Genomic DNA, 13372 nt, shown 5'->3' with positions numbered 1-13372 from the left:
ACCCTCTCTGACAAGACGCTAGCCGCAGGACAAGCAAGCACCTCCAGGGCATACAGCGCGAGTTCAGGCCACGTGTCCAGCTTCGACACCCAGTAGTTGTAGGGGGCAGAGGCGTCACGGAGGACGGTCGTGTGATCGGCTATGTACTCCCTCACCATCCTTTTACAGTGCTCCCGCTGACTCAGCCTTGACTGGGGAGCGGTGACACAGTCTTGCTGGGGAGCCATAAAGCTGTCCAGGGCCTTAAAGAGTGTTGCACTGCCTGTGCTGAACATGCTGCTCGATCTCCGCACCTCCCCTGCTACCTGGCCCTCGGAACTGCGCCTTCTGCCACTAGCGCTGTCGGAGGGGAATTTTACCATCAGCTTGTCCGCCAGGGTCCTGTGGTATAGCAACACTCTCGAACCCCTTTCCTCTTCGGGAATGAGAGTGGAAAGGTTCTCCTTATACCGTGGGTCGAGCAGTGTGTACACCCAGTAATCCGTAGTGGCCAGAATGCGTGCAACACAAGGGTCACGAGAAAGGCATCCTAACATGAAGTCAGCCATGTGTGCCAGGGTACCTGTACGCAACACATGGCTGTCTTCAGTAGGAAGATCACTTTCAGGATCCTCCTCCTCCTCCTCCGCCTCCTCCGCCTCCTCCTCCTCAGGCCATACACGCTGAAAGGATGACAGGCAAGCAGCATGGGTACCGTCAGCAGTGGGCCAAGCTGTCTCTTCCCCCTCCTCCTCATCCTCCTCATGCTCCTCCTCCTCCTCCTCAACGCGCTGAGATATAGACAGGAGGGTGCTCTGACTATCCAGCGACATACTGTCTTCCCCCGCCTCCGTTTCCGAGCGCAAAGCATTTGCCTTTATGCTTTGCAGGGAACTTCTCAAGAGGCATAGCAGAGGAATGGTGACGCTAATGATTGCAGCATCGCCGCTCACCACCTGGGTAGACTCCTCAAACTTTCCAAGGACCTGGCAGATGTCTGCCAACCAGGCCCACTCTTCTGAAAAGAATTGAGGAGGCTGACTCCCACTGCGCCGCCCATGTTGGAGTTGGTATTCCACTATAGCTCTACGCTGCTCATAGAGCCTGGCCAACATGTGGAGCGTAGAGTTCCACCGTGTGGGCACGTTGCACAGCAGTCGGTGCACTGGCAGATTAAACCGATGTTGCAGTGTCCGCAGGGTGGCAGCGTCCGTGTGAGACTTGCGGAAATGTGCGCAGAGCCGGCGCACCTTTCCGAGCAGGTCTGACAAGCGTGGGTAGCTTTTCAGAAAGCGCTGAACCACCAAATTAAAGACGTGGGCCAGGCATGGCACGTGCGTGAGGCTGCCGAGCTGCAGAGCCGCCACCAGGTTACGGCCGTTGTCACACATGACCATGCCTAGTTGGAGGCTCAGCGGCGCAAGCCAACGGTCGGTCTGCTCTGTTAGACCCCGCAGCAGTTCGTGGGCCGTGTGCCTCTTCTCTCCTAAGCTGAGTAGTTTCAGCACGGCCTGCTGACGCTTGCCCACCGCTGTGCTACCACGCCGCGCGACACCGACTGCTGGCGACGTCCTGCTGCTGCTGACACATCTAGATTGCGAGACAGAGGTTGAGGAGGAGGAGGAGGGTGCTTTAGTGGAGGAAGCATACACCGCCGCAGATACCACCACCGAGCTGGGGCCCGCAATTCTGGGGGTGGGTAGGACGTGAGCGGTCCCAGGCTCTGACTCTGTCCCAGCCTCCACTAAATTCACCCAATGTGCCGTCAGGGAGATGTAGTGGCCCTGCCCGCCTGTGCTTGTCCACGTGTCCGTTGTTAAGTGGACCTTGCCACTAACCGCATTGGTGAGGGCGCGTACAATGTTGCGGGAGACGTGGTCGTGCAGGGCTGGGATGGCACATCGGGAAAAGTAGTGGCGACTGGGAGCTGAGTAGCGCGGGGCCGCCGCCGCCGCCATCATACTTTTGAAGGACTCCGTTTCCACAACCCTATACGGCAGCATCTCAAGGCTGATAAATTTGGCTGTGGACGGTTAACGCTTGAGCGTGTGGGTGCGTGGCGCCGTACTTGCGCTTGCGCTCAAACACTTGCGCTAGCGACGGCTGGACGGTGCTGTGCGAGACATTGGTGGATGGGGCCGAGGACAGCGGAGGTGAGGGTGTGGGTGCAGGCCAGGAGACGGTAGTGCCAGTGTCCTGAGAGGGGGGTTGGATCTCAGTGGCAGGTTGGGGCACAGGGGGAGAGGCAGCAGTGCAAACCGGAGGCGGTGAACGGCCTTCGTCCCACCTTGTGGGGTGCTTGGCCATCATATGTCTGCGCATGCTGGTGGTGGTGAGGCTGTTGGTGGTGGCTCCCCGGCTGATCTTGGCGCGACAAAGGTTGCACACCACTGTTCGTCGGTCGTCAGGCGTCTCTGTGAAAAACTGCCAGACCTTAGAGCACCTCGGCCTCTGCAGGGTGGCATGGCGCGAGGGTGCGCTTTGGGAAACAGTTGGTGGATTATTCGGTCTGGCCCTGCCTCTACCCCTGGACACCGCACTGCCTCTTGCAACCTGCCCTGCTGCTGCCCTTGCCTCCCCCTCTGAAGACCTGTCCTGAGTAGGCGTTGCACACCAGGTGAGGTCAGTCACATCATCGTCCTGCTGCTCTTCCTCCGAATCCTCTGTGCGCTCCTCCCTCGGACTTACTGCCCTTACTACTACCTCACTGCAAGACAACTGTGTCTCATCGTCATCGTCCTCCTCACCCACTGAAAGGTCTTGAGACAGTTGCCGGAAGTCCCCAGCCTCATCCCCCGGACCCCGGGAACTTTCCAATGGTTGGGCATCAGTGACGATAAACTCCTCTGGTGGGAGAGGAACCACTGCTGCCCAATCTGAGCAGGGGCCCGAGAACAGTTCCTGGGAGTCTTCCCGCTCCTGAGCATGTGTCATTGTAGTGGAGTGAGGAGGCTGGGAGGAAGGAGGAGCAGCAGCCAGAGGATTCGGATTTGCAGCACTGGACGGCGCCGAACTGTGGGTGGATGATAGCTTGCTCGAAGCACTTTCTGCCATCCACGACAGGACCTGCTCACACTGCTCATTTTCTAATAAAGGTCTCCCACGTGGACCCATTAATTGTCTGATGAATGTGGGGACGCCAGAAACGTGCCTCTCTCCTAATCGCGCAGCAGTCGGCTGCGATACACCTGGATCAGGAGCTCGGCCTGTGCCCACACCCTCACTTGGGCCTACGCGTCCTCGGCCGCATCCACGTCCTCTAGGCCTACCCCTACCCCTCAGCATGCTGTATTACCAGTGATTTCCCAGCCAGGAAATAAATTGGCGCAAGCCTGCAGGCCAAATAGAATTTTTCCCTTTTTGTTTAAAAGGAAAGGCCCACTGACTATATTCAATCAATAACAAATGTGTTCTGTGGCCCTGCTATGTGTCACAGAACTGCTGTGTTATATTAACTGCAGCAGAGCGGTGCTTTCCCAGGCAGGAAATAAATTGGCGCAAGCCTGCTGTTAAACTTAGCTGGCTGCGTATGATTTCTTTATGTTCTCCACCCACCACACACGTACCCAGAACGCTGAGGACTGTCAGAGGCAGGCCAAATAGAATTTTTCCCTTTTTTTTTTTTAAAGGGAAGGCCCACTGACTATATTCAATCAGATAAGAAATGTGTTCCACAGAACTGCAGTGTTATATGAAGTGCAGCAGAGCGGTGATTTTTCCCAGCCAGGAAATAAATTGGCGCAAGCCTGCTGTTAAACGTAGCTGGCTGTGTATGATTTCTTTACGTTCTCCACCCACCACACACGTACCCAGAACGCTGAGGACTGTCAGAGGCAGGCCAAATAGAATTTTTCCCTTTTTTTTTAAAAGGGAAGGCCCACTGACTATATTCAATCAGATAAGAAATGTGTTCCACAGAACTGCTGTGTTATATGAAGTGCAGCAGAGCGGTGATTTTTCCCAGCCAGGAAATAAATTGGCGCAAGCCTGCTGTTAAACGTAGCTGGCTGCGTATGATTTCTTTACGTTCTCCACCCACCACACACGTACCCAGAACGCTGAGGACTGTCAGAGGCAGGCCAAATAGAATTTTTCCCTTTTTTTTTTAAAGGGAAGGCCCACTGACTATATTCAATCAGATAAGAAATGTGTTCCACAGAACTGCTGTGTTATATGAAGTGCAGCAGAGCGGTGATTTTTCCCAGCCAGGAAATAAATTGGCGCAAGCCAATATGCAACACTGCTAACAGCAGCCTGCACAGTACGGCACACGGTTAAATGTGGCCCTAAGAAGGACCGTTGGGGTTCTTGAAGCCTACACTCACTCCTAACACTCTCCCTGCCTAACCACCACTTCTGTCCCTGTAGTATTACTGCAGGGCGCAATGCTCTGCACAGCCGATTTTGAAAAAAAAAAATTGTGCAACACTGCTAACAGCAGCCTCCACAGTACTGCACACGGATAGATGTGGCCCTAAGAAGGACCGTTGGGGTTCTTGAAGCCTACACTCACTCCTAACACTCTCCCTACAGCAGCTCCAACACAACAGCACTTTCCCTCAGCTAACTCACAACGCATCTGAGGCGAGCCGCGGGAGGGGCCGATTTTTATACTCGGGTGACATCTGATCTCGCCAGCCACTCACAGCAGGGGGGTGGTATAGGGCTTGAACGTCACAGGGGGAAGTTGTAATGCCTTCCCTGTCTTTCAATTGGCCAGAAAAGCGCGCTAACGTCTCAGAGATGAAAGTGAAAGTAACCCGAACACCGCGTGGTGCTCGTTAAGAGTAACGAGCATCCCGAACACCCTAATATTCGCCCGAGCATCAAGCTCGGACGAGTACGTTCGCTCATCTCTAATCAATACCAAATATGTGGGGTTTCAATTGATTTTTTACCTTTTTTATGCTAATATTAAAAAAAGCACAAAAAAAGGTTTTTTTTTAACTTTTTTTTTACATTTTTCTTTTTTTTACACTATTTGAGTCCCTCTGAGGGACTTACAGTACAACACTTATGACCGCTGCGATAAGGCATGGTAGAGCTACTGCTCTGCCATGCCTTATCGCTTATACAGCGATCATAGGTATTGGCAACACAGGACGCCAATGTCTGGCGTCCTGTTGCCATGGCGACAGGCCGGGCTCTCATGATAACATCGTGAACTATTTCTCTTTCCCTGCCGCGATCTACTTAGATCGCGGCAGGGAAGGGGTTAACAGCAGGGGGGGGGGGGCGCATCTCCGATGTCCCCACTGCTGTTGCAGCGGGACGCCGGCTGCGACTGACAGCCAGCTCCCGCTGTGGGATAGCGCAAGATCAGTCATGATCTCGCGCTATCCCGATGACGTACCAGTACGTCATTTTGCGCGAAGTACCCGCCTCCCGTGACGTACCAGTACGTCATATAGCGGGAAGGGGTTAATGGTCATTAGCATACTGCATGGGAAGCAGGGAAAATTAGATTTTTTTGGTGATTGAAAGCACTTAAGAAGGATGGAAAGGTTTAAGTGGATTCATGTATTGGCACATCATATATAAAAGATCACTTAGATATGCTAAATGGAGGGGACAGCCTTCTTTTAAAGTGAAAAGTAAGAATGGTGGTTATTATTTACTTATGGTCTTATTAAAGGAACACTGGGCCAGCCTGATGCTATGAATTATGCCTTGTGCACTGTCTGAGGAGGTGGGGCCTGACAAAAATTCTCTTATCATATCCCAGGCCTCACGCTGAGACCTTGAACTGGACATAATACAGTGCATCAGGTTGGCCTGGAGCATTCCTTTAAGGATTCATCAAACTGTTGAACAGAAGTGTGGTAGGATTATAGGATGTTGAGTTACATGGTTGCTTGGTATATACTGTACATATCCACTGATATCACATCACTTTGGTGAGACGTTGGAGTATAGTCACGGACTGATAGAATTGCATTTTGGGTTGAAAAAGAAGATCCCAAAAAGGCCACAAGATGTCAGCAAAGGCGTGTTCTGATGGTTGGAGCAGAAGATTCATGATAAGGGAAACAAATGAGAGCGAGAGAGCAAGTGATACAGGGCGAGATATATATGTAGAGAATGAGAGAGTTATATAGAGAGGCAATTTAACAGATAGGGTAGGACAGTGAGTGTTGCCACCTTTTCTACTCAAAAGTACTGCTTAGCTTTAGAGTATATTTAAAAATACACGTTTGTAGCTTTAGTTTTTTTTTGAGCAAATTTGTGCAATTCACAGGAATGTGCAAATATACCCTAATAGGTAAAACATGGGTGTAGTTTTGGGGATGTGACTAAACATTGATTTTTCTCTTAGGGCTAGAAGCCTCTGACAGACAAATGACTCTCTCTTTCTCCATCCTCCTACCTTCACTCCTGACCGTTGGGGCTCACACTGAATGGGAGCGCTTCTGGTTCTCTACTGCTTTACCCATTGAAAGATTCTGCCAGTGCCAATCCTAAACTTCACCAAATGCTGACACTGCTGTACTTCCGGGCAAAGGAGTAGAATTCAATCCAAATGGGGAGTGATCTGACTGTGCATGCACTGTTTTAATATGCAAAAATGCCGATACTTGCTATTGCCCGTATACATTTTTAAGTGACACTGGCTTTCAGTATAAATATCAGCCAGGTCAATGGTTTTCCAGCCTAGTGGCAATATTTTGGACATTTACTGTATATGTAGACAGTGAGGCATACAGGTAGGTAGATAGACAACCCCAATTCCAAAAAACGTGGACTGCTGTGTAAAATGTAAATAAATATATAGAAAAAGAACAATGAAATGATTTGGAAATCTCATATAACCATGTTTTTTTTCACAATAGAACATAGAGCACATATCAGAAAGTGAAAGTTAGGCATTTTTCAATTTCCAATTTAAAAAGTTAACTTATTTAGAAATTGATGGCAGCAACACATCTCACAAAAGTTGGGACAGGGCCACGTCTACCATTGTGTAGCATCCTCTCTTCTCTACAACAATCTGTAAATGTCTGGGAAGTGAGGAGACAAATTGCTGGAGTTTGGGATAGGAATGTTGTTCCGTTCTTGTCTTATGTAGGATTCTAGGTGCTCAATAGAGATGAGCGAGTATACTTGCTAAGGCACATTACTCGAGCGAGTAGTGCTTTAGCCGAGTATCTCCCTGCTCGTCTCTAAAGATTCAGGGGCCCGTGCCGGTGACAGGTGAGTTGCGGCGGGGAGCAGGGGATAGTGGGGGGGAGAGAGAGAGAGAGAGATCTCCCCTCCATTCCTCCCCACTCTCCCCCGCCGCTCCCCGCCCCCCGAATCTTTAGAGACGAGCGGGGAGATACTCGGCTAAGGCACTACTCGCTCATCTCTAGTGCTCAACAGTCCTAGGTCTTCTTTGCTGGATTTTTAGTTTCATAATATGCCAAGTGTTTTCTCTTGGTGTAAGGTCTGGACTTCAGGCGGCCAGTTTAGCACCCAGACTCTTCTGCAAGCCATGCTGTTGTGATAGACACAGTATGTGGTTTAGCATTGTCTTGCTAAAATATGCCAGGTCATTCCTGAAGAGACATTGTCTGGATGGGAGCATATGTTGTTCTAGAACCTCCATATACTGCTCAGTATTGATAATGTCTTTCAAGATGTGTAAGCTGCCCATGCCATAGGCACTAATGCAATGTCATACCAGCAGAAATGTAGGCTTTTGAACTGTGCTCTAATAAAAAGCTTGATGATCCATCTTCTCTTGAGCCAGCAGGACCTGGTGCCCTTGGTTTGCAAAAATAATTTAAAATTTTGATTCATCTGACCACAGAACAGTTTTCCATCTTGCCTCAGTGCATTTCAAATGAGCTTTGGCCCAGAGAAGAGGCTGGCATTTCTGGATTGTGTTGGTATATACTTTCTTCTTTGCATAATACAGATTTAACTTGCTTTTGTTGATTGCACAGCTAACTGTGTTCACAGTCAGTGATTTCTGGAGGTATACCTCAGCCCATGCAATGATTTGCATTACAGAATCATGTCTATCTTTATGTTCTTTTTATACATAGTCATGTGACTTAGTAGAAAATTCACCCTACAGCTGTTTTTCATTAATTCCACTTACTTTTCCAGCCTTTTGTTACCCCTGTCCCAATTTTTTTCAGATGTGTGGCTGCCATCAATTTCTAAATGAATATATTTTTTAAAATTAAATAAAAAAATGCCTCACCTTCTACTTCTAATATGTGTTCTATGTTCTATTGTGAATAAAATATAGTTATATGAGATTTCCAAATCATTGCATTCTTTTTTTTTAACATTTATTTACATTTTACATAATGTCCCAACTTTTTTGGAATTAGGGTTGTAGATGGTGCTAAAAATGTTTGAAAAGCTCGATTGAGCTGGTTTGCCGAATTTTGGCAAAAAGTTCGGTTCAGTCCAAATTTGTTTGAACTAAACCTTCACCAATAGCCCTAAACTGGTGTTTAACACTATCTAAGAACCTTAAAAGAATATGTGAAAAAGCTAGGACTCTGGCATGAACCATAGAACTTGGAGAGAAGGTGATAATCGAAGATAATAACTTTATTTTCTAAACCTACACGTGATGCGGTTCGAAGCAGTGTGCTTCTTTTTCAAAAAGGCTGGACTGTGGATTCCAACAACCTATTCAAAATTATTCCCAATGGCAATCAATAGCCATAAAAGGAGTTCTTTTCATCATCCGCATTCCTCCTCTGGAGAAGGAAGAGGAAGAAGGAGGATAAAGAAGCGCAATGACTTAGTGTTTAGCATTGTTGTCTTGGAGTGCTTGAATTCTAGATTCAAATTTGACTAAGGCCGCCTGCACACGGGCAAATTTGCATTGCGGAATCTGGAACGGGCGTCCGCCTCCGGATTCTGCAGCAAATACAGCCCATAGCATGCTATGGAAAATCACGATTTCATTTCCACGAGCAGAAATCGACTGCGATTTTCTGCTCACGGAGTAGAAATCGCAGCATGATCCGTGGCCCTTCCATAATGACAAGCAGTGGTTGTAGACAAAAAATCTGTACTGCGCAAACCAGATGGCTTGCTGTGCAGACCATCTGTAGTACAGCAAAAAGGGCTCCCACGTGGACGCTGGTCGGGCCAAGGGTCGGAGTCCGCATGTGTAATCCAACCCACCTGTATGTAGGCGGCTTAAGGCCAGTTTAACATGGGTGATCGCGATTTTGCCGCGAGAGAATCGTGTTAAAATCGCATCTTTGTTCCCGTGATTTTTGAGTGGCAGCGATGCTTATTTTTTTAGAGTAATTTAGCATCGCTGGCAACTACGATAAAATCACGCATTCTTTTATCGCAAAAGTCAGTAGGACTTTCTAATGTTAAAATCTAGAGATGAGCGAGCACCAAAATGCTCGGGTGCTCGTTACTCGGGACGAACTTTTCGCGATGCTCGAGGGTTCGTTTCGAGTAACGAACCCCATTGAAGTCAATGGGCGACCCGAGCATTTTTGTATTTCGCCGATGCTCACTAAGGTTTCCTTGTGTGAAAATCTGGGCAATTCAAGAAAGTGATGGGAACGACACAGCAACGGATAGGGCAGGCGAGGGGCTACATGTTGGGCTGCATCTCAAGTTCACAGGTCCCACTATTAAGCCACAATAGCGGCAAGAGTGGCCCCCCCCTCCCAACAACTTTTACTTCTGAAAAGCCCTCATTAGCATGGCATACCTTTGCTAAGCACCACACTACCTCCAACAAAGCACAATCACTGCCTGCATGACACTCCACTGCCACTTCTCCTGGGTTACATGCTGCCCAACCGCCCCCCCTCCCCCCACAGCGCACACCAAAGTGTCCCTGCGCAGCCTTCAGCTGCCCTCATGCCACACCACCCTCATGTCTATTTAGAAGTGCGTCTGCCATGAGGAGGAACCGCAGGCACACACTGCAGAGGGTTGGCACGGCTAGGCAGCGACCCTCTTTAAAAGGGGCGGGGCGATAGCCCACAATGCTGTACAGAAGCAATGAGAAATAGAATCCTGTGCCACCGCCATCAGGAGCTGCACACGTGGGCATAGCAATGGGGAACCTATGTGCCACACACTATTCATTCTGTCAAGGTGTCTCTGCATGCCCCAGTCAGACCGGGCTTTTTAATTCATAGACACAGGCAGGTACAACTCCCTATTGTGAAGTCCCTGTCGACCGACAGCATGGGTGGCTCCCTGGAACCCACCGGCGATACACAAAAATATCCCATTGCATTGCCCAACACAGCTGAGGTAGTAATGTCGTGCTTAATGCAGGTGGGCTTCGGCCCACACTGCATGCCCCAGTCAGACTGGGGTTCTTTACAAGTGGAAACAGATTCATTTATAGTTCCCTGTGGACCCACAGCATGGGTGGGTGCCAGGAAGCCACCGGCGGTACATAGAAATATCCCATTGCATTGCCCAACACAGCTGAGGTAGTAATGTCGTGCTTAATGCAGGTGGGCTTCGGCCCACACTGCATGCCCCAGTCAGAATGGGGTTCTTTACAAGTGGACACATGCAGTTACAACTCCGTGTGGACCCACAGCATGGGTGGGTGCCAGGAAGCCACCGGCGGTACATAAATATATCCCATTGCATTGCCCATCACAGCTGAGGTAATGTCATGTTTAATGCAAGTGGGCTTCGGCCCACACTGCATGCCCCAGTCAGACTGGGGCTCTTTAGAAGTGGACACATGTAGTTACAACTCCGTGTGGACCCACGGCATGGGTGGGTGCCAGGAAGCCACCGGCGGTACATAAATATATCCCATTGCATTGCCCATCACAGCTGAGGTAATGTCATGTTTAATGCAAGTGGGCTTCGGCCCACACTGCATGCCCCAGTCAGACTGGGGCTCTTTAGAAGTGGACACATGTAGTTACAACTCCGTGTGGACCCACGGCATGGGTGGCTCCCTGGAACCCACCGGCGGTACATAAATATATCCCATTGCAGTGCCCAACACAGCTGATGTAACGTCAGCTGTAATGCAGGTGGGCAAAAAATTAATTGGATTACACTGTAGGTGAGGGCCCACAAAAATTGGTGTGCCAACAGTACTAATGTACCTCAGAAAAATTGCCCATGCCCAACCAAGAGGGCAGGTGAAACCTATTAATCGCTTTGGTTAATGTGGCTTAAGTGGTAACTAGGCCTGGAGGCAGCCCAGTTTAACGAAAAATTGGTTCAAGTTAAAGTTTCAACGCTTTTAAGAGCATTGAAACGTATAAAAATTGTTTAGAAAACAATTATATGAGTGAGCCTTGTGGCCCTAAGAAAAATTGCCCGTTCGGCGTGATTACGTGAGGTTTCAGGAGGAGGAGCAGGAGGAGGAGGAGGAGGAATATTATACACAGATTGATGAAGCAGAAATGTCCCCGTTTTGGATGGTGAGAGAGAACGATGCTTCCATCCGCGGGTGCATAATACGTATTGCTTAGGTATCGCTGCTGTCCGCTGGTGCAGAAGAGAAGTCTGGGGAAATCCAGGCTTTGTTCATCTTGATGAGTGTAAGCCTGTCGGCACTGTCGGTTGACAGGTGGGTACGCTTATCCATGATGATTCCCCCAGCCACACTAAACACACTCTCTGACAAGACGCTAGCCGCAGGACAAGCAAGCACCTCCAGGGCATACAGTGCGAGTTCAGGCCACGTGTCCAGCTTCGACACCCAGTAGTTGTAGGGGGCAGAGGCGTCACGGAGGACGGTCGTGCGATCGGCTACGTACTCCCTCACCATCCTTTTACAGTGCTCCCGCCGACTCAGCCGTGACTGGGGAGCGGTGACACAGTCTTGCTGGGGAGCCATAAAGCTGGCAAAGGCCTTGGAGAATGTTCCCCTGCCTGCGCTGTACATGCTGCATGATCTCTGCGCCTCCCCTGCTACCTGGCCCTCGGAACTGCGCCTTCTGCCACTAGCGCTGTCGGATGGGAAGTTTACCATCAGTTTGTCCACCAGCGCCCTGTGGTATTGCATCATTCTCGAACCCCTTTCCTCTTCGGGAATGAGAGTGCAAAGGCTCTCCTTATACTATGGGTCGAGCAGTGTGTACACCCAGTAATCTGTAGTGGCCAGAATGCGTGTAACGCGAGGGTCACAAGAAAGGCATCCTAACATGAAGTCAGCCATGTGTGCCAGGGTACCTGTACGCAACACATGGCTGTCTTCACTAGGAACATCACTTTCAGGATCCTCCTCCTCCTCCTCTTCCTCCTCCTCAGCCCATACACGCTGAAAGGATGACAGGTAAGCAGCATGGGTACCGTCAGCAGTGGGCCAAGCTGTCTCTTCCCCCTCCTCCTCATCCTCCTCATGCTCCTCCTCCTCCTCCTGAACGCGCTGAGATATAGACAGGAGGGTGCTCTGACTATCCAGCGACATACTGTCTTCCCCCGGCTCTGTTTCCGAGCGCAAAGCGTCTGCCTTTATGCTTTGTAGGGAACTTCTCAAGATGCATAGCAGAGGAATGGTGACGCTAATGATTGCAGCATCGCCGCTCACCACCTGGGTAGACTCCTCAAATTTTCCAAGGACCTAGCAGATGGCTGCCAACCAGGGCCACTCTTCTGTAAATAATTGAGGAGGCTGACTCACACTGCGCCGCGCAATTTGGAGTTGGTATTCCACTATAGCTCTACGCTGCTCATAGAGTCTGGCCAACATGTGGAGCGTAGAGTTCCACTGTGTGGGCACGTCGCACAGCAGTCGGTGCACTGGCAGATTAAACCGATGTTGCAGTGTCCGCAGGGTGGCAGCGTGCGTGTGGGATTTGCGGAAATGTGCGCAGAGCTGGCGCACCTTTCCGAGAAGGTATGACAAGTAGGGGTAGCTTTTCAGAAAGCACTGAACCACCAAATTAAACACATGGGCCAGGCATGGCACGTGCGTGAGGCTGCCGAGCTGCAGAGCCGCCACCAGCTTACGGCCGTTGTCACACACGACCATGCCCGGTTGGAGGCTCAGCGGCGCACCTTGTGGGGTGCTTGGCCATCATATGCCTGCGCATGCTGTTGGTGGTGCCTCCCCAGCTGATCTTGGCGCGACAAAGGTTGCACACCACTGTTCGTCGGTCGTCTGCACTCTCAGTGAAAAACTGCCAGACCTTTGAGCACCTCGGCCTCTGCAGGGTGGCATGGCACGAGGGGGCGCTTTGGGAAACAGTTGGTGGATTATTCGGTCTGGCCCTGCCTCTACCCCTGGCCACCACACTGGCTCGGCCTGTGCCCACACCCTGACTTGGGCCTCCGCGTCCTCGCCCGCGTCCACGTCCTATAGGCCTACCCCTACCCCTCAGCATGGTGTATTACCAGTGATTTGATTTCCCAGGCAGGAAAGAAAGTGGCGCAAGCCTGCAGCCAAAATACAATTTTTTCCCTTGTTTTTCAAAGGACAAGCCACACT

The sequence above is a fragment of the Eleutherodactylus coqui genome, chromosome 10 (genome assembly GCF_035609145.1).
Source record: "Eleutherodactylus coqui strain aEleCoq1 chromosome 10, aEleCoq1.hap1, whole genome shotgun sequence".
In the NCBI taxonomy this organism is placed as follows: domain Eukaryota; kingdom Metazoa; phylum Chordata; class Amphibia; order Anura; family Eleutherodactylidae; genus Eleutherodactylus; species Eleutherodactylus coqui.
This window is presented reverse-complemented; position numbering follows the sequence as displayed.